The following is a 22,173-nucleotide window of genomic DNA, read 5'->3' on the forward strand; positions in this document are numbered from 1 at the left end:
CTGCTAAACCCAGGTAACTCAAAGGAATACCTCCTAAGTACTTCCAGTAAAACCTGTGAGGCTATTGCTGTATTTTTCAATCAAAAAATTAATGATATTAGAAATAATATAGTATATCTCCCCAACACTGCAGATCCTCCTAAGCCCCAGTACTCTGTTATAAGCAAATTAAATTCTTTCACCAGGATAGATTTACCTGATTTATATAAAATAATCTCTCAACTGAAACCCTCCACCTGCATCCTTGACCCAACACCAACAAGTTTTTTCAAAGAAATATCAGGTGTACTAATTGACAATATTCTTGACATAGTAAATATGTCATTAGATACGGGGGTCTTCCCAGACTGTCTTAAGACTGCTGTAGTTAAACCCCTACTCAAGAAAAATAATCTTGACCCCTCTGCTTTTGAAAATTTTAGACCCATCTCTAACCTGCCCTCCTTAAGTAAAATTCTAGAGAAGGCAGTCATTATGCAGTTAAATGACCACCTCAATAAACATGCTATTCTTGATAAATTTCAGTCAGGTTTTAGAACAAATCACAGCACAGAAACTGCACTCGTTAAAGTAGTAAATGACTTGCGGGTAAATGCAGACAGAGGCCATTTATCTGTTCTCATCCTCCTAGATCTGAGTGCCACATTTGACACCATTGATCACAATATTCTTAGAAATCGCCTTAGTCAATGGGTGGGCCTCTCTGGCAGTGTCTTAAATTGGTTTGAATCCTACCTGGCAGGGAGAAAATTCTTTGTTAGTTGTGGTAATTACAACTCAAAGACACATGATATCCAATATGGTGTTCCACAAGGCTCTATCCTGGGTCTGCTGCTCTTCTCAATCTATATGCTTCCGTTAGGTCAGATTATCTCAGGTTACAACGTGAGCTACCACAGCTATGCCGATGACACACAGCTGTACTTATCAATAGCACCTGAAGACCCCGACTTTCTCGATTCACTAACACAATGTCTGACTTGTATTTCTGAATGAATGAATAGTAATTTTCTCAAGCTAAATAAAGAGAAAACTGAAATTTTAGTGATTGGCAATAATGGATTCAATGAGGTTATCAGAAATAAACTTGATGCATTAGGATTAAAAGTCAAGACGGAAGTAAAAAACTTAGGGGTAACCATTGACTGTAACCTGAATTTTAAATCGCATATTCATCAGACCACTAGGACAACAGTGTTTCACTTAAGAAACATAGCTAAAGTTAAACCTCTTATATCATTGAAAGATGCTGAGAAATTAGTTCACGCTTTTGTTTTCAGTCGACTAGATTACTGTAACGCACTCCTCTCAGGACTACCCAAAAAAGACATAAATCACTTGCAATGAGTGCAGAATGCAGCTGCTAGAATCACAACTGGGAAAAAAAATCCGACACATTTCTCCAGTTTTATGTCACTACACTGGTTACCTGTGTCTTTCAGAATTGACTTTAAAATTCTGCTTATGGTTTATAAAGCCTTACATAATCTCTCTCCATCTTATATATCGGAATGTCTGACACGTTATATTCCAAATCATAACCTCAGATCTTCAAATGAGTGTCTCCTTATAATTCCAAAAGCAAAACTTAAAAGAAGTGGTGAGGCGGCCTTCTGCTGTTATGCACCTAAAATCTGGAATAGCCTGCCAATAAGAATTTGCCAGGCTAATGCAGTGGAGCACTTTAAAAAACTGCTGAAAACACATTACTTTAACATGGCCTTCTCATAACTTTATATACTTTACTTATCAACACTTTAATTTAATCCTGATACTCTGTATGTCTAATTCATTATAATAACTATTCGTGGAGGCTCTAAAATCCGTACTGACCCCTACTCTCTCTTCTGTTTCTTTTTCCGGTTTCTTTGTGGTGGCCACCACCTGCACCACTACCACCTACTCAAAGCATCATGATGCTCCAACATTGATGGACTAAAAGCCAGAAGTCTACATGACCATCATCATCAAGTCCTTCCGTGAGAACCCTAAATACAAAGAGGACTGTTTCATTTATGTTAGGTAGAATGCCTAGAGGGGACTGGAATCTCTGCAGATTTTATTTTTTTCTCCAGCCGTCTGGAGTTTTTTTTTGTTTTTTCTGCCCACCCTGGCCATCGGACCTTACTCTTATTCTATGTTAATTAATGTTGACTTATTTTATTTTCTAACTGTGTCTTTTATTTTTCTATTATTCATTATGTAAAGCACTTTGAGCTACATTTTTTGTATGAAAATGTGCTATATAAATAAATGTTGTTATCAAAAACACATAATTTAAATACAGTATCCCACAAGGATCAGTTTTAGGTCCGTTACTCTTCTCACTTTACATACTACTTTTAGGCCAGATCATCTCAAAACCTAATGTAATTGACTACAACTATGCAGATGACATGCAGCTTTATTTATCCATAGCTCCCGAAACGTGACCCAACAGTACTAAACTGTCAGATAGATTGCCATAACAACATTACACAGTGGCTAAGTTGTAGTTTTCTTAAATTAAATAAGGGGAAAACTAAACTACTAGTCAGCCACATAAAAATAAATTCAAAATAAACTAGAAATAAGTTGAAAATTTGAGACAAAAAAATTGGAGTTATTTTAAATTCACAACTTAAATTTTAAATCTCATATTAATTAAGTCACCAAAATTGTACTCTTTCATTTCAGAAATATAGCATGTATCCCTTATGACTTTAGAGAATGTCTTCTTCTTCTTCTTTCAGCTGCTCCCGTTAGGGGTCGCCACAGCGGATCATGTTCTTCCATATCTTTCTGTCCTCTGCATCTTGTTCTTTTGCCCCCATCACCTGCATGTCTTCTCTAAACACATCTGTAAACCTTTGCTTAGGCCTTCCTCTTTTCCTCTTTCCTGGCAGCTCTATCTTTACTGTAAAAAGTGAATATATGCCTTTGTGTTTAGATTACTGCAGGGCAGTTTTAACAGATTTGGCAAAAAATTTAAGTTTTATTTCAATAACAGTTGGTTCAGAATGTAGCTTCAAGAAGCCTAACTAGAAAGAAGGACTGTGACCACATTGCACCAATATTAGCATCTTTACACTGGCTACCTGTGTTTTTCAGAATCAATTATAAAATAGCCCTAATTGTTTATAAGGTTTTGAATAATCTTTCACCTTCATATATTTTGGATCTATTTTGGACTAATCGTCTACTTACACTTCCAATCATAACCTCAAATTCTGCTTGAAATTTTGAGAGTAAAATATAAAAGCGGTGGTGACACTGCTTTTAGTTTCTGTGCTCCAAAAACATGGAATAATCAACCTATACATGTACATCAGACTGGCACATTAGAATTGTCCAAATCACGTCTTAAAACTCACTTTTTGTTAAATATGTAACTAATCACATTGTTTCTCTTCTCCGTCTCCAGTGGTGGTCCTCTGCCATCACCAATGGGATAAAATTCCCTGCAGTTGCTTGAAGGAAGAAGAATGCTGAGATCTTGTTTTTGATGAAGTCTTCACTGGTTGACTCTCATTTGTTAGTTTTTTTTTGTATCTTAGCTATACAATTCAATGTCTAGCCTGGCCTGGGTGGTCTTTTGGTCATGGTGCTCTAGAGGATTCTTTTTTCTCCACTGAATTTTTTTTCCTTTCCTCATTGACCTTTCTTTTGTTTTTTCTTGCTTGACACTTACGTTGCTCTGTAAAAACCTTATTAACAGAGGCAGATTATTCCATGAATTGCCCAATTATGCAGCCATTGTGACAGGCGCTTGGTGTCCTTACCCAGTCGGGATGCCCCTGCACGCTATATTCAGGGGGAGCAGCCATGGACACTGCAATACCTCCCCTGGACGTTAGCTTTCCACCTTCCTGGGGTGGAGCAGTGTCTCAGGTTCCCGCAGGGCATCCTGGGAATTGGAGTTGGGTGCAGCCACCGCCAGGGGGCGCTGTGTTTGGGACTCCTGAGCCCGTATGGGCAACTAATTCAAACACCTGGAGCAATTCCGGGTGAACTATAAATGGAGCCAGCGACCACCACTGAGGGCCAGAGTCGGGTGGAGGAGGACACGGTTGCTTGGAAAGAGAGGCGGCGCCAAAGAAGAAGAGAAAATATTTGTGTTTATTGTGTGCTTGGGACTGTGTTGTGGCTGGGGGGTTCACGGGGAAGACGTGCCCTCCAGTTGAAGAAAAATAAAAGTTTATTTATTTTACACGTGCTTCCCGTGTCCAATCTGTATTGGGTCAGGAGCTATATAGCATCAGTCTTACACCATGTAAACCCTTAACTGGGTTACTGTTAAGGATTTTGTAGTTTGCGCATGTCTAATGCACTGCTGAGCATATACAGTATTTGCTTCACATATCCTTTCAGCAGCTACAGATAGAATGAAGTTTTCACAAAATCAATTTTCATTGGCAAATATTCAGGCAATCACATTATTCCTTCTCCTGGTTGAAATAATCTTTCTTAATATTTTCAGAAATTGCTAAATTTGTGTTGATGAACTCACCATACAGTGATATACCCAGCAAAGCAATCTTGAGAGCAGCATGGTAACAATCAATCAATAAATCAATCAACATTTATTTATATAGCACATATTCATACAAAAAAATGTAGTTCAAAGTGCTTTACAAAATGAATAGAAAAATAGAAGACACAATAAAAAATAAACATAAGTCAACATTAATTAACATAGAATAAGAGTAAGGTCCGATGGCCACTACTAAAAGTAATGTGTGTTAAATAGTCAGATTACTTTTTAAAGTAACGAGTAGCAAAATGCATCTTAATGAAGTAATGATATTGTAGCATTATGCCAAAGGAGAATTCCGGGAAGATTACTTGCGCATGCAGATGCGGAAAGATACCAGGTTTCTGCCTTAATCGAGTTGCTCACCGTTATCCGGTTATGTGTGTGCATGTAAATGCACCGAATGTCTGTACTTATATGGGATGAGGCTGACGCAAGAACACAAAAAATGCAGTTGGAATTCAAAATTCAAGGATTGTGTCATATAAGAAAAAAAACAAATGACTCCTATATATGTAATTAAAATGTAAATCATTAGTAAAAATCACTAAAAAACATTCTTTTTACATCATATGTATTCAAATCTGACATATATCTTTCATTTACCAATCTGTTCAAGTCAAATTTAGTAAAAACGTTAAATGGAAATTGAGAATGAGACCAAAATGAAGCAATTAAAATGTATGAATTTGTCTTCCCCAAGGATGCCTTGTCTTGTATATAAACTGTTATCAGCTTAAAGCAGCATGCAGAAAGCAGAGTACTAGCAACACTGATTTTTTAACTGGTTAGATGTGACCCTGAATGTAATTCTTTCTCTCTCCTTCTCTCAGTTGGATAAATTCACTTTCCTTCTAAATACTGCCTCGGGTTAAACTTGGATGACTCAAGCCATCCCCTCAGATTTATCCCTGACTTTAAAAGTTTATTTATATTTTTACTGGAGTTTGATTAAGATTAGGTCCTATCATTAAATATTTAAAAGATATGTAGTAATTTAAAACAGACAGAATTTTATTACAAGGCTCTTGAAGCTAATCAAACAAGAGCAGATAGATTAAATTATGACATTTAAATGGCAACATGGTTTACTTACTTAATTTTCCTCTCTTAAATAAATGTGACATGCTACATAAAAAGCTTCAAATGTAATTATGTATGGCTCTAATAATTTTACTTTGATTATTTCTTCCTATATGTAATGGGGAACTCTCCAGGACACATTATAAGTATTTGAAAGTACAAACAATAGAAAATGAAAATCCATATCCCTCTGTGATTTTAATAAGGCAGTAGTGCTTCCATGGCTAAACAGGAATTAAAAAAGCAATGGTCTCACACCTCAAACAATCTACCAATATTTATTTAATCGTATGCTCTATCACAGAGTATTTTGGCAGAGCAAATACAATTAGTATACAGCATCAAATTTAACAGATTAATAAATGGTATAATTAGTTAATACAAACACAAACAAAAAATGCAGCATTGAAGCCTTGGAAAGTTGGAACTATAACAGACAAATTGTAACAACAAACATCATCAGAGGGACCTTTAGAAATCAAACTTATTTATAATATAAAGCTGCTAAAAAGTTTACATGGTGTGATTACTAGTGGGTGTTCAGTAAACCAAGAGACAAAACCCTCATTAATCTTTCCAAACCCTGATATGCTGGATGGATTTATTTTGCTCCATTTCTCAAGTATTTCCAAGTTTCATCTGTCTTATTAGGGGGCGGCACGGTGGCGCAGTGGTAGCGCTGCTGCCTCGCAGTTAGGAGACCCAGGTTTGCTTCCCAGGTCCTCCCTGCGTGGAGTTTGCCTGTTCTCCCCATGTCTGCGTGGGTCTCCTCCGGGTGCTCCGGTTTCCTCCCACAATCCAAAGACATGCAGGTTAGGTGGATTGGCAATTCTAAATTGACCCTTGTGTGTGTCCTGCGGTAGATTGGCACCCTGCCCAGGATTGGTTCCTGCCTTGTACCCTGGGATTGGCTCCAGCAGACCCCCGTGACCCTGTGTTCAGATTGAGCGGGTTAGAAAATGGATGGATGGATCTGTCTTATTAGGTAACAAAATACCCCCAGTTACTAGAGTAGACAATGCTCTTTTACTTATGTGATACTAACCATTTAATCCAGCAGGAAGTTTAAAGTGTGCTGATTCTACAGTCATATATTGCAGAGGTGTCAGCTTGTCAGCTAATTCCAAAGAATTACCTCCCTCATCATGCTACCCCATGGGTTATTTTGAAGGTACAAGCAGTATTTTTATCCAAGCCACTGATGGCTTTTAGTTTTGGGATTAATTAAATACTTCCTTATAAACTATTTTCCAAATAAAATATTTGTCTAAGTTTGTTTCTGCCAATTTTCCTTGTACATTAATGGTGTCAAAATGAATGAAACTTGCATAACCTTTCAGGCAATACCAACAACAAAATAAGCATGCTATGTACTACTGCATAAGTACAGTAAATGAAATAGTGAAAATGATAATATTGAAATAAAAAATGACAGGAGTACAAAGCATGCAACTGAACAAACCATACAATATATACACCAAAAGAAGTGTAAATGAGAATAAATGAGAAAAGAATAAATGAGATTATATGAAAAAAGAATAAATGAGAGTAGAAAATGAAATGAAATTGCAAACTATTAAAGAATTATTCAGGATGATAGGCTTATTTCAGGCTTAGATGTAGCAGAGGTGTTATTTTGGATAAACCTTTGCTTCTTTCAGAACTTATTGCTGTGATGTGATTACTGCTGTTTACTGACTGACTATTGTGAGCTGTGTTCATTGCTGGCAGCAAGTGAATTTTATGTGCTGACGTTCACTTCAAAGCACGCTCATGTATAATGCATTCGCTCTTACAGAGCTTGCTCTACCTGAATGCATACATTAAGGCAGGGTGCAAGATTCAATTTGAACAATGTACACCAAACAATAGTAAGCTAGCATGTAGAGCACATGTAGTGTCTAATTGATACGGAAGGACCGGATATACTGTACATACTGCATCTCTGTTGTTAGTCATTAGCACTAAAACATAAGTAATATGATAGTTATAATTGAATTCTAACCCATACCTATTCTGTTTCTGTTCTCGGTACTCATATGTGGTAATTGGTGCCATGGCCCACCTGCCAAGTTGTTTGCCTGCCTTTGGTAAAGTCATCCCTGATGGAGGATCACAAGAATCATGGGAAAAAGGGGTCCTTTCATCAGATTGGCTGGCCGAGTAATGTTTCAGCCGTGGAATGGCCAAATGGGGGAGGCAGCTTGATGGATGAGGTCTCCAGGACTCTAAAAATATCCAAATCTTATTATGTGATATCATCTACTGTTAAGTTCTGCTCCGTACTTCTAAAATTTTTATTTTTATACTGTATTGAGGATATGTTCTGTTCTGTGTATTGTATTGTATTGTATTGGCCCCCTTCTTTTGACACCCACTGCATGCCCAACCTACCTGGAAAGGGGTCTCTCATTGAACTGCCTTTCCCAAGGTTTCTTCCATTTTTCCCTACAAGGTTTTTTTTGGGGGTTTTTCCTTGTCTTCTCAGACAGTAAAGGCTGGGGGACTGTCAAGAGGCAGGGCCTGTTAAAGCCCATTGCGGCACTTCCTGTGTGATTTTGGGCTATACAAAACTAAACTGTATTGTAAATTGTATTGTATATACTGACGCAGGAAAACTGTTACGAAAAAGAACAAAATTACAGCATTTTTTCAGGCAACATACTGGTTTTGTTGAAGGTCTACACAAACTTCCCCTCCTTCTGTATATCCCTTCCTTACCAGGTAACCAGAAACCGCAGTGTTCATTTTGGTCATTGTAGTTTGTGCTGGCTTATTTTAAAATCTAGGAGTTACTTATTGGAGTATCAGGACTGGTAGAGATTGGGATTTGAGGTGTCTAGAATCATAATTTTGGGGCCAAATTCTTCCAGAACTAATACTCTTAGGACAATACTCCACTATGACCCTAATTTTCTCTAACCATTCACAATCCATGTTTAACTCACAAACAACTCATACACTTCAACAGACACACTCCTCCATTCTCTCCTGGACACTCTCATCCCACTCATTCATATCACACATACATAAAGTCAGTTCAGACTTGTCAAATGTATATCTATCTAGATAAAGATAAATTATCATTGAGTGTATGTTGCACTGACATTATGATGCACTTATCATTCCAAATTAAGCTCAGTAATTTAAATTCATATATTTTATCATACAGAATCCACTTGGCTGTATCCAACCATCTAGCTTTTATTGATTAGCCAAGAATTAACATTAAAAATTCACATTACAAGTTAGCTATCAGACAAGTTAGCAAGCAAAATATCTATCAAAACGTCTTAAGGGAAAATTAATAACTAGAATAGTAATTTCAATGATAAATTAACTAAAAGTATGTGTTTAAAATGCCATCATCCTAAAATGCTCAGCTGACCCGTCTGATCTTCAGTGAAACAGTCGCTATCAAAAATAAGTACAGTGTTAGGCACTATTATCTTCAGAAGCCTGGCACTTTAAATTAATCTAATGCTGTGTTCCAATTACCTTGGAATTTGGATGTAGCTACTGGGAATGATATCACACCCAAGTTCACCAAATTGTTGTGAACCATTCAGAAAACCATAATGGACACCTCCAGGAAAATGTTTATTGAGCTTGATTTTTTAGAATAAATGCAAGTTGATAACACTACACAGCATGGTATGTTGTGCATCCAAACACTGTAGCAATATGTCCACAGATAGAACTTGGACAGTACTACAGGTATGTGTATGATAGATTTAATGAGACACAAATAGACAGAAGCACTAAAAAACAGTAGAATACTACAGCTTCAGCAAAGGATTGAGGCATACATCACCATTTTGGATCGATGACATAATCTGAAGCTGGAGAAACTTGGACGTGGCAGACCAAGTAGGAAATCTGACTTCTGGGGGATTTACGGTTGAAACTTCTGACTAAGAACTCAGAAATTCCAACTTCCCAGTTTAGATAGAATATGGCATTATCCACCCAACAAAGGAAAATCTTGGTCATGAAAACATTTACAATCACAGCAGGAAAATACTCACCTGTTCACTAACTGAACAAGAATGAACAACAACTTTTTCAAGCTAAATGGATACTGGCTATGCATAATAAAACCTTAACTAATGCAGAGGTATAACAAGAGTGAGTGGAAGGCATTTTATTGGAGATTTCTAGTGATAAACCATGGGATAATGTTATGAAAGTTTTGAAAAAGGTACCTCTGTAATCTCCAACTGCTGCAAATGTTATGAAATTCTTAAAACAGGTACTGCTGCATGTTGTGTTCATATCCGAGCAGAGGATATATAGATTTGAATGATGGACTGTGTTAGTCTGACTGATCACATTAATCAATCGACAGACAATGCAGAAATTGTGAAATTATATGTTGATAAGTGATGTTCTAATGGGTAGATTTCAGAGTGGAAGAGCAAACGTGTAGGGAGGATGGGATATCTGAGCTATTGTCTCCTTTTCTCTAAGTCAATGTTGATGTCAACTTTATTTATATAGCACATTTAAAACAACATAGGAATGCTGTGGCCAAAGTTCTTTACAATAATAGAATTAAAGAAAAACATACAATTAACATGAATAACATAAATAGAAATAAAATAAATTAACATAAATAAAATAAATAATAAATAGAAGTAATGTTACATAATCACAATGAGGAAACCATCAGTATTACTGAAGGTCACAGAATGCAAGTGAATAGAAATGAGTCTTTAATCTTGTTTGGAACAGTTCAATTGTAGACGACTCCTTTATGTAACGAGGTAAAGAGTTCCACAGGCGAGGAGCAGCAGCTGCAAAAGCCCTGCCCCCCTTAGTTTTGCACTTGGTACGAGGGACAACAAGAAACAACTGACCAGAAGATCTGAGCACTCTGGATGGCTGGTACAAAACACAAAATTCGGATAAATAGGCAGGAGCAAGTCCATGTAAAGATTTAAAAACTAGCAACAAGATTTTAAAATCAATTCGAAAACTGACAGGCAGCCAGTGTAAAGAAGGTAATATTGGAGAAACAGAATCATTCTTTCTTGCCCCAACCAGAAAGCGAGCGACAGCATTCTGGACCAACTGTAACCTGTGTTTTAGGGATTTGCTAATCCCAGAATACAGCGAGTTGCAGTAATCAAGGTGAGAAAAGATAAAAGCATGAGTAGTTTTCTCAAGATCCCTAGAAGATAAAAAAGGCTTGATCTTACCTAATAGATGAAGCTGGAAAAAGCAACTCTTGACTACAGAATTAACTTGTTTCTCAAAAGAGAGGTTACTGTCAAAGATAACACCAAGATTGCGGACTTGAGGTTTGCAAAAGACAGAGAAAGAGCTGAGAAGTCCAAAACCTATTTGGGCTTTAGCTGATGGACCCATTATAAGCACCTCCGTTTTATTTTGATTCAGATCAAGAAAATTATTAGCCATCCATGATCTTAGTTTAGAAAGACAGTTGTGCAGTTGATTTATTGCAAAGTTGCAGATGGGAATATAAACCTGTGTATCATCAGCATAGCAGTGAAAAGAAATATTACATTTCCTAAGAATAGCTCCAATAAGGTGAAGATATATAGAGAATAAGATAGGACACAAAATGGATCCCTGAGGAACACCACATTTTAGAGGAGCAGTAGAAGAAAAAGAGGAATTTAAAGTCACTGAAAAGTGTTTACCAGTTAGATTTGACTTGAACCAGTTAAGAGCAGCCCCTTTAAGCCCAACCAGATGTTCAAGCCGCAACAGCAATATCTCATGGTCAATAGTGTCAAAGGTAGAGCTGTCAGGTCCGGAAGGACAAGGACAGCCGCGTCACCGGAGTCAGTAATAATAGAGATGTCATTGAATACTTTAAGGAGGGCCGTCTCAACACCATGATAATGCCTGAAGCAAGATTAGTAGATCTCAAATAAATTATTGGAGTTAAGGTGATCAACCAATTGATTATAAATAATTCTTTCTAATATTTTAGCCAGAAATGGCAATTGTGAAATCAAGTGAAAATTGGCTAAAACTCCAGGATCTAACTCTGCCTTTTTTAGACAGGGACGCACTGCAGCATGTTTAAAAAATGAGGGCTCAACCCACGCACTAACAGAATCATTGATAACGGCTAGTAAAGATGGGCCCAAAACATCAAAGGCTTCCACTACGAGGCATGGTGGTACAATATCAAGAGCACTGGGAGCTGGTGTAAGGGTGTCAATAGTTCTTTTTAGCTGTGAAGGTGAGACAGAATCAAAAGATTTGAATACAATACCATGATTAACAGTAGGATGTTCATAGGCAGTTGGAACAATATCACCGCAATTTTTATCAATTTTACTGACAAAAAATGAAAGAAATTGCTCACATGAAAGAACAGTGCTAATTAATCCCATCACAGAATGAGGGTGAATGGACGCATTAATTGAATTAAATAAGACCCTAGGATTCTTAGAATGACAGGAAACTAAATCAGAGAAGAAATCATGTTTAGCTTTCTTAACTGGAAATTGAAAAGAGAAGTTCTAAAAATCTGTTTGGAAACAATCAGACCATCTTTTTTCCAACGCTGTTCCGCAGTTCAACAGGCGCTGCGCAGCGATCGCATAGTTTCATTTAGCCAGGGAGCAGGTCTTCCCTTATCACAGCACATCTTGAGCGGTGCAATTGAGTCTAATACCGTTTTACAAGAAGTGCCATTTTCAAGCAGTTTGTACCCCTTATTTATAGGTGTTGACTAATCGAAATGGCAAATGTGAAGGGAATCCTAGAATTTTGCTCTAAATTGTTTTTCTTTGTTAACATTAAATCAGCAGCTGCCTTTTCCAAACTCTTTGCATGCACTTAGTTTTATAGATTATTGACATCTTTAATAGATTCTAAATACTGTAATTTTAATTCATCCATCAATTTTCTATACTACAGATCTTCTAAATCTTCTATCCCTACAGATTTTATTTTTTATTTTTTCTCCAGCCGTCTGGAGTTTTTTTTGTTTTTTCTGTCCCCACTGGCCATTGAACCTTACTCTTATTCGATGTTAATGTTGATTTATTTTGTTTTATAATTGTGTCTTTCATTTTTCTATTCTTTAATATGTAAAGCACTTTGAGCTACTGTTTGTATGAAAATGTGCTATATAAATAAATGTTGTTGTTGTTGTTGTTACTGTCTTTATCCTGAGCAGGGTCATTGGGAAGCTGGAACGTATCCAAGCAAGCATAACTTAAAAACATATGTTGGAAGATAGCATAGGGGCATAGAAAAATTGCACATGGGCCAGATTTCACCCATGTTGATCCCAGTATTGAAGGATAAACTAATACATATTGGACATAGCAGTCAGGTTAGTGTACTGTATGGTGGTATAATTACTATTACTAATATTACAATGAACAGAAGAAAGATAAATTACTGGACAGCAGCTTAAAAAGAGAAAGAATAGCTGGGTTTTCTGCCAATATCTAAAATCAAGAGATAGGTATCATCATAAATAAACCTTGAAAGAGAGTGCAAGCTACAAAGCTGAATGATCATTTGCCAAGATCTGAGTAATGGGATTTTGCAACAGTGAAAAGGCTGGTGTCAAAGGATTTCAACTGTCAAAATATTTTATATGGGGTAATGGATATTTTTCTGAAGTGTTAAATGAAACAGTTTTTTAAGTGATTAGCCAAGTTGTTGATATAAGTCAATATTCAATAGGAAGTCATATATTCCTACCTCATATATCTTTGTAATCGGTAAGGATTTCTATTACCTTTGTTATCTTTGGTATCTGTCAATCTTACCGACTATATCAGCAACACACTGTTAACATTCTCTTTATTACTATGAATGTGTACATTTTTTTTTATATTATCAAGCCTCTTTAATGTTGAATCTGCATACTTTCCTGTCACATAATTCTGTGTTTCAAATTTATAGCCTAACTCCAGGAAATTATAATCTTCCCAGCAAACATGGGAAACTAAGCAGCCAAACATAAAATACTACTTTCTGATTTACAATGATCTTCTATGACCTGTGCAATTAGTTGTTAGTTCATTCTCTGTACCCACTGTTTCTGGTACTTGATCGATGGGTGGGTGGGTATTAACCTTCCAGTGATTGCCAGTGTATGTCAGAACTTACCCATTTACACATTTGCTTTCATTTCAGGATAAATAACCATAAAATTATACAGTAGGTCTTTCAAGTAACAAGAGAGGGGAATAGATGTGCTGCATGTTGATTCGGACAGTAATGGCCTTATGAATCTGTAGAAAACCAAAAACAAGCCACACAAACAGAATGTATAAATCACACAGTGACCAGGTTGGCTGAGAAATTTATTTTACTGAAGCAATGAGGTAGCAGTTCCCACTTCTTCCTCTGGTAATATATAGAAGTTGCAAAATGTCAAAATGTATTTTTGTTTTTGATTACACATACCGTATAGGGAAGGATCATGCAAAATACTGTAGACCACAAAGTACCAAAGGAAATGATGAACACATACACAAAATCTTTCTGCTTTATAGGCTTTTCTTAACAGCTTCTGTCTCTATTCATCCAGGGCCCACATATCTAGTACCACAAAAATGCACTTCTTCACACATCTCCCACCATCCACTTTCCTGATCTTTCGCTTCTGCTAGTGAACCTAGCAAGCTCATATTTCCCTCTCAAATTTGGACTTAATTAACTGTTTTGCCAACTAATCCCACTGTCCAATACCAACAAAACACTCCTTTATCACCTTAAATCTCTCTCTAGCTTTCTCATGATCTTGGCTTCTTCCTCCCACCAGTAGGCCTTTGCCCTCTATGTCATCTCCACCCCAGATTACGTTTTCCCTCTAGTTTGAGGTGGAAAACCATAAGAATCATTTCAGGGACAATCCTCTTCAACTACAAGGTCATTAGGCTGTTGCTTAACTTTTCTTCCTCCTGTTGCTTGTAAAATACCAGGGACCTCATGTATAAATGATGCATACGCACAAAAATGTTGCATACGCTTGTTTCCATGCTTACATAGAGATTTATAAAAGCTAAACTTGGCGTAAAGCTATGCACATTTTCATGGCAGTCTCAGACCATGTGTACGACACACTGAATTCTAAATAGATGCCACCCAGCATCAAAGTAGTGCTACTGTTTCTGTGTGGTTTTCCTTTCTTGTCTAGATTCGCATCAATGATGCAGGCTTCATCAAATGTACTGAAAATAATTGCATATTGTTTACAAATCTATGACACTTGATTGTTATCAATATCCATCCATCCATTATCCAACCCGCTATATCCTAACTACAGGGTCACGGGGGTCTACTTGAGCCAATCCCAGCCAAGACAGGACGCAAGGCAGGAAACAAACCCCGGGCAGGGCGCCAATACACACACACACACACACACACTCACACCAAGCAGGCACTAGGGACAATTTAGGATCACCAATACACCTAACCTGCATGTCTTTGCACTGTGGGAGGAAACTGGAGCACCCGGAGGAAACCCACCCAGGTCTCCTAACTGCAAGGCAGAAGTGCTACCCAGTGCGCCACCGTGCCGACCTGTTATCAATATGTAACAATATAATGGTGTATGGAAGGACCAAACTATTCCAGCTACCATGGCTGTTTTACCGTTGTTAGAAGACATCGCAAATGGAAGAATTAAAAGAAAGTGTATTTAGAAATCATGCATGTTCATGTCCCATGATGATGACTGACTTCTAAGTTGATATAGATTTCCAAGAGCTATCTTCGTGGAGCTGTGTGCTGTTAGAATTCTAGAATGTATAGTTGTGATAAGGCAGGTCCACAGCTTGTTAATCAAGCCTATAATTAACTGGCTACACTCGCGTTTTCAGGTGGGCATGGTAGTGTGGCAAGAGCAGTTCCACTGCAGGATGTGGCAGCGGATGGGTCCTACACTTCATGAACATCCAGTTATTGTTGCAGCTGCACCTCACCCTTGCTTTAAAAAGGGAAGCACAAGGACTGGAAGAGAAAAAAAATGCAAAAGAAGGAGAGAAAGGCTAAAGAAAGATAGAGAAAAACTAAAGCAAAGATGGGCAGAAAGTGGAGGGAGCTGGTGCGAGAGAGAGAGAGAGTAGCAGGCAGATGGATCTGTGAGCCCATGGAGAAATGAATGAGCTGATCAGACCTTGATGGGGCTGGGTCGCTTCTGTTAAGTGATTAGGGAGAGCAGGAGTGACTACAGTGCTCTAAGTGCACTCTTGCTGGGAGGAACAAGGAATCGGCAGTGATGGGAGAATAGAGCAAGTTCTGGAGTGAGCAACTCATGACTACACTCTGGGAAATCAGACTAGGAAGGCTCTGCAAGTGACCTGTCTAGTGGCTGGAGGTTTGGATAGGTGGAGTGATGTCCGGATTGGGAGCCCCACGAGGGACAGATGAGGACCCTGGCCAGAGAAGGAGGATGTCCGCGCATGCCGGTAGACTTTTATTCGGTCTGCAAAGTCTGAATAAGGCAAGCCAAGGAGTCGTCAGATTTTTAAAGGGGGCACAGGATCTCAGCGGCTTTTTAACAAGAGAATTTCCATGTTGTTTTAACTTCATTTATATGGATTTTGTTTTGGACTATTTAATTGATTGTTTTTAACCTCCACATAAACATTTTTTTAAAATGGGTTATTTACATGCATAGAACTGAGCATTGCACTGATTCTCTGGATACTGTTTTGTTTTGGATTGTTTTTTTAAAAGCACTTTTATGCACCCATCCCTTATAGACTGTGTATGTGTCCTCACTTGCCATGTCTCACCAGCAGGTTATGTTATCGATGGTGGCAGTTTCAAGAGGCTCCTAAACTGAAGTGGGAGCATGGAGCCAACCTGTACCATCACAATAGTTGATACTATTTTTATGATTAAATGCATTAAAGTATGTATATTAAGTTTTACAGATAAATTAACTTCATTTAAATAATGTTTACTATTAATAACTAAACATGTGGGGCACAGGGGCGCAGCTGAAGCGTTGCTGCGTTGCAATAAGGGGGTCACATCCGGCGTATTCCAGGACATATTGAAATATTTTCGTCGTACATGTTTAATTATTCCATCCATGGTTGCAGCCGTCCCAGCAAGCATCATGTGTGAGGCAGGAACAATCCCTGAATGGAGCACCAGCTCATTGCATGGTGAATACAAGCAGGCACATACATACAAATCCCCTAATCTGCATGCCTTTGGAAGGAAACAGAAAACATACAAACTCCAGGCAGGGGACACCAGGACATAACCACCTTACTGTGAAGCAGCAGTAGTACCACTATGTCATTATGCCCTCACATATTTAATACATGCTTTAATGCATTTCATCATGAAAATGATATCAAGTATTTTAAAATGTTCAGAGAGCTATATTATTTTGAATGCAATTTAGTCTGTGTGGTGATCACTGCCTGTGCGCTCCTGTCATCGTAAAATAAAGCCCATTTAAGAAGCATGTAGCGATTAATAACTGGGTCAGGAAACACAAAGAATACAAAGCATTTAACGTGCTACTTTAGTTACAATGGGGTTTGAGAAACTTCAACATCGATTATAACATGAAATATACAACATTCTACTTTAATGACAAAATAAACAACAAGATTAAAGTGGAAATTTTGAGATTAAAGTTGACATTTTGACTTTAATCTTGACATAGACCATTTTTTCAGGGTCTCTATTTTTTTTCCTTCTCTGTGGCTTCCATATGACACTTATGACAGTGGGATTTGACTCGCCTTTTCATGTCAACTTGGATATGTGAGCACTTCTTTTTTATTTTGGGCATTATGCAACTTTCTGGACTTGAAGTTTTGAGTACCTCTGCCACGCTGTACTACTCCTTCAATTTCCTTTTGTTGTTTATACCACTGCTTAAGCCACCAAATAGCATGCTTTCCCTTGCCTATACTTCGCTGATCAGGACCTCCATTTCGCATTCGCTGAAATTCTTCTTTTTTACACGTGCTTTTGCCATTGTCTTTTAACAAAACACTGAACAAAAGTGGCGATTTATATTGATTTACATATTCAAAAAGGCATAATTCTGCGAGCAGTCTGGGTGGAGCTGTAGACATGTGGATGTGCGTTAAAATTCACATTGATTAGGGTTTATAAAAGGAAAGTGCGTAGGACTTTGCTTAAGCACACTTTTATGTATTGTGAGCAACCATGGGCAGCTCAATACCTCCCCTGGGACGCTTGGTGGCAGCCTCCCTGGCCGACGGTGATTCCCCAACCTTCCACAGGGCTCCATGGTAGATGGAGTCCTTCACAGCCTGGTTGGGAGCTGTGGTGGTGCTAGGGGGTGCTGCCTGGATTCCACAGCCCAGCTGGACAAATCTTCAGCCCCACCCGGGTGGGCTATAAAAGGGGTCAGCCACCACCACTCAGTGGCCAGAGTCGGGTGGAGGAGAACAAGGTCGCTTTGGAGGAGTGGTGTTGCCAAGGAGAAAGAGAAAGTAATTGCGTTAAGTGCTTTTGGGACTGTGTATTGCCTGTGGGGTTCACGGGGAAGATGTGCCCCACAGGTGAAAAAACTAAAGTCTGTGTTTTTTACACGTGCCTCAGTGTGAGTCTGTGTCGGTTCGGGCACTATATAGCATCCATATCACAGTATCTAACTCTTTTTGTGAATATACACATTTCTAGTTTTGTCTTTATGCCAAGTTTTAGTGTGAATTCTATGCCAGGCATTATACATGAGGCAGACAGTTTTCTTACACTGACAACCAAATCTTATCTGTGAGTTGTTGGCTACAACCTTTTGGCTTAGAAACGTTCTAGTGTCTTGAAATCCTTTTTTTATGTCACTTCCTTGTTTTATAAGGTCTCAGTCATTCTAATCAGCCACTGACCCCTGCCTTCCAATATTTTTTTAGGATAAGCAGTATCTTCCTCCTGCTTAAAAGCACAGTTTGATCCCAACGTTTCCAACTTGGGACCATTTACTGTTCCCTAAACTTAGAATCATTTGCCCTCCTGTCAGACCATAACTTCTATCTGTGTGCCCTCAGTGGAATGCCTTCAGTGACACTCCACTATCCCTGGTAGTACCTGTCTTCCTATACTGCTTTCCCACACCCTATCTAATTCTGTACTGCTTTTATCTTTGGCAACCTCTTGCAGCTCAGGCAATGAACCACCCACACACTAACAAACAGATATACAGTAAGTATGTTTTGAATTCTGATCACTGTAGGTTTAAGTGTTGTTAAAATAAGCATGAGAGTGGCAGCAGCATTGGTATCATCAGATGTGAATATCCTTTTCCTTAATTACACCAGAAACATTTCTGCTAAGCTTTCATTGGCAAAGCCGGCTGAGATTGATTAAACATCCCATTCACCCAGGATAAAGAGGCTTAAAAGGGCAATATAAATAGAAAAATGAAAGCCTTGTAACATCATTTTTTACCACTGTAGTAATGATAAACTTTGTGAATCTGAAAAATAAATTGTTTTGCCTGTGCTCTAAAAAAGCAATTATCTTGGGATAAAACAAACATCTTATTTAAGTATTAACTTTCTTTCCTTTAACCAATGAAGAATCTGAAAGTCAAGGGATGGTGTCTAATTGTTGCTTAATGCTGTAATACATTTTACCTTTCAACAGTACAAATGATAGCAGTAAAGACAATGGTTTGCTGGTGGCAGAGCTGCCAAGTCTATTTATTGCCGATCTCACATACAGGGTGGATCAGTTGCATTATACCTTACCAAACAACACTTCAAACCACAGTCCAGGTCACCTAGTGATAAAAACTACTGAATCACAATACAAAAAATGAGATATTACTTAGTATAAGAAGATACAGATCTCACTGTGCTTATAACAATTGTCAGCACTGTGTGACAATTCTGGGTAGTAAAGGGAAGATATCTCACAGTCTGCAAGTCCGTTATTTCAGCCTTTTCTACAAATGGTAAGCAGTAAATTTCTTTTATTAGTCAAACTTTAATATCACTTGAAAGACTTTGTTTTACAATATTTTAACACATTAGTTCTTCACTCGAAGCCTAGTTTGCAGAAAATTCATACAGTGTTACCAAGCTTTAAGCATTGGTAATCATTTAGAATACTCATTACATTGTTAGGTAATTTATTATGTTACAATTTGTAATTAACTGCCATTAAATACATCATAAGACACATTTTGGTAGTAAAAGATTGTGATTTATATCACAGTACTGCACAAATAAGATAAACAGAGGAACAGAATAAAAGCCAAATTATGCACTGTTCTAAAGGGCAACCATTTTGGACACTAAATTGGCGCAGGATCTGCTGCTGTTTAAGCTACTTTAGGGCCAAGTAGTCACTGATGAATCTTCATATGCATTAAGAAAGTATTTAGGCACATGTATAAAAACTCCATGCACAAACATAAATGTAGATCTTGTTCTTGCATTCTGGAAACCAAACCACTAGCCAGTATGCTTGATGGCTAAGGCTGAGGAAGCTGCATCTAAGGAACATTTTAAATGGAGAAATACATCTCTCTCTCTGTCTGTCTTTCTCTCTCTCTCTGTATATATATATATATATATATATATATACAGTATATATATATATATATACAGTATATATATATATATATACAGTACATATATATACAGTATATATATAAAAAATCGAACATCTGTCTGCCTGTCTGTATGTCTTTTCACAAGAGAACTACTTAACGGATTTAGATTGAGTTTTTTTCTATAATTTGCTTGAGCATTCCACTTGATTTTGCGACTTCTCTCATCGCGCTAAGTGTCATAGGTCACTTGTGGTACCAATTTATTTGCACGAAACCGAGAGAGTGGCTGTGGGCTGAGGATAGGGGGCAGGGCCCTCCTCACTCATCGCCAGCCTCCATTACAGTTGGTCTACCAATCTCCACGTGTTGAAGTGCACCTTTTCTCCACTTAGCTAGTGATACCTGTTTGTTCAACAGACATTATCAACTACTGATTGTTAAGGAGTAACATTTGACGTTTTTGAGAGAGAGATCAGAGCTACGTGTGTTTTAGAGGGTAGCTGCTGATTGCCAGAGATGTCACGGCCATATGCTTTTCTTCCCACATGGGGGACGCTTTCCCATCAGAGCTGATCATGATCAGATATGGTTCCAACGTTTGATGTTGGAGCACACCTACCTTCCGCTTGGCCAGAATTAAATTGTTTTTAATTGATTTTTAAAGTTTGTCCTGTTTCACTACTATGTGGGTGGAGCTGCGGGGGCAGCTAGTTATTAATAAAAGTAAAAATTCAGTTACAAAATGTAATTGTCAGATGCATTAGCTCAACTAATTAACAAGAGAAATAATGATTCTTAGAAAATGCAAAGGGATATCTGGCTGGCAAGGGTATCACCACATTGGCAGGAATTGGTGCCAAAGAGAGCCAACAGGACAGAGGAAGCAAGAGAGGTCCTACATATGGGAGGTCCTCCTGTCAGTGTGCGTGAGTGTCCAATAGGGGGCAGCACTCCTTATATTTGTGTTGCATTTCTTCCTTCCTCATATTCACCAAAACAACTATCACATTAGGAAGATGAAATGTTTCTCGAATCTTGAGTGCACAATGTAAATCATTATACTGTAAATACTCTAAATCACTGTATTTATTTTAGTTTGTACTTACCACGCAGCCTTTTGAAAACTTGTCAAATCAGAGAACAATAGTGCAATGCATTGGAAGGTCCAGTCAGACACAGATTATACAATGAATGGTGCAACTTCCCTGTGGCAAAATTTGAAAGTAAATTTACCTTTACCCTGTTTTGATCAGTAATTTGAGTTCCTGCTTCTACCATAACAATGCAATTGGCAAAGGGAAAATTTAAGATGCTGTTTTTAATTTTTTTAATTTTAAGTTCAAATAGCAATAACAATAATAACAGGACATAATAATGCAATTTTACTTACTGTTTTTAAAAAGAACAGATATCGGTGAATCAAAATAAAACACAATGAGTCAATGAGAACACATCAATCAGTGAGACGCTTGTTCTTGCTTTTCACCAATGATTTTGGAAATTTTTGGATAGTCTCCTGTCATCTTTGGGAACTAATCAAAATCTTTGCAACTTCAGCTCTTTAAAGCAAATTCATCTTCTGGGTAGGCAAAATTTAACCCCGGTTGGGAACCCCAGGAATACTTGATGCAGCCAAGTTTTATGAGCTCCAGGCAACATGAGGAAAGGTGACTGTAATATCAAAGCAGAAGAACATTAGAACAATCTAGACGAGAACAGGCCATTTAGCCCAACAAAGCTCGCCAGTCCTATGCACTTAATTTTTCTAAAAATACATTGTCTAGTTTTGAAAGTTCCTAAAGTGTTACAGTCTACCATTCTACTTGATAGCTTAGTCCTATGCACTTAATTCTTCTAAAAAAACATTAAGTCTAGTTTCAAAAGCTCCTAAAGTGTTACTGTCTACCATTCTTTTTTTTTAACTCATTTTATTGTAATCATTCCATACAAATCGATCAATTTTTACAAAAAATAGGATTGAGAACACCCCTGAGAGAGAAAGCATGGCCAACGGGGTAAAACTTAAGGCTTGTAAACATACCTAAACCGATGAGTATGATAGGCCAATAGAGAT

Source organism: Polypterus senegalus, chromosome 1 (assembly GCF_016835505.1).
Source record: "Polypterus senegalus isolate Bchr_013 chromosome 1, ASM1683550v1, whole genome shotgun sequence".
Classification (NCBI taxonomy): Eukaryota; Metazoa; Chordata; class Cladistia; order Polypteriformes; family Polypteridae; genus Polypterus; species Polypterus senegalus.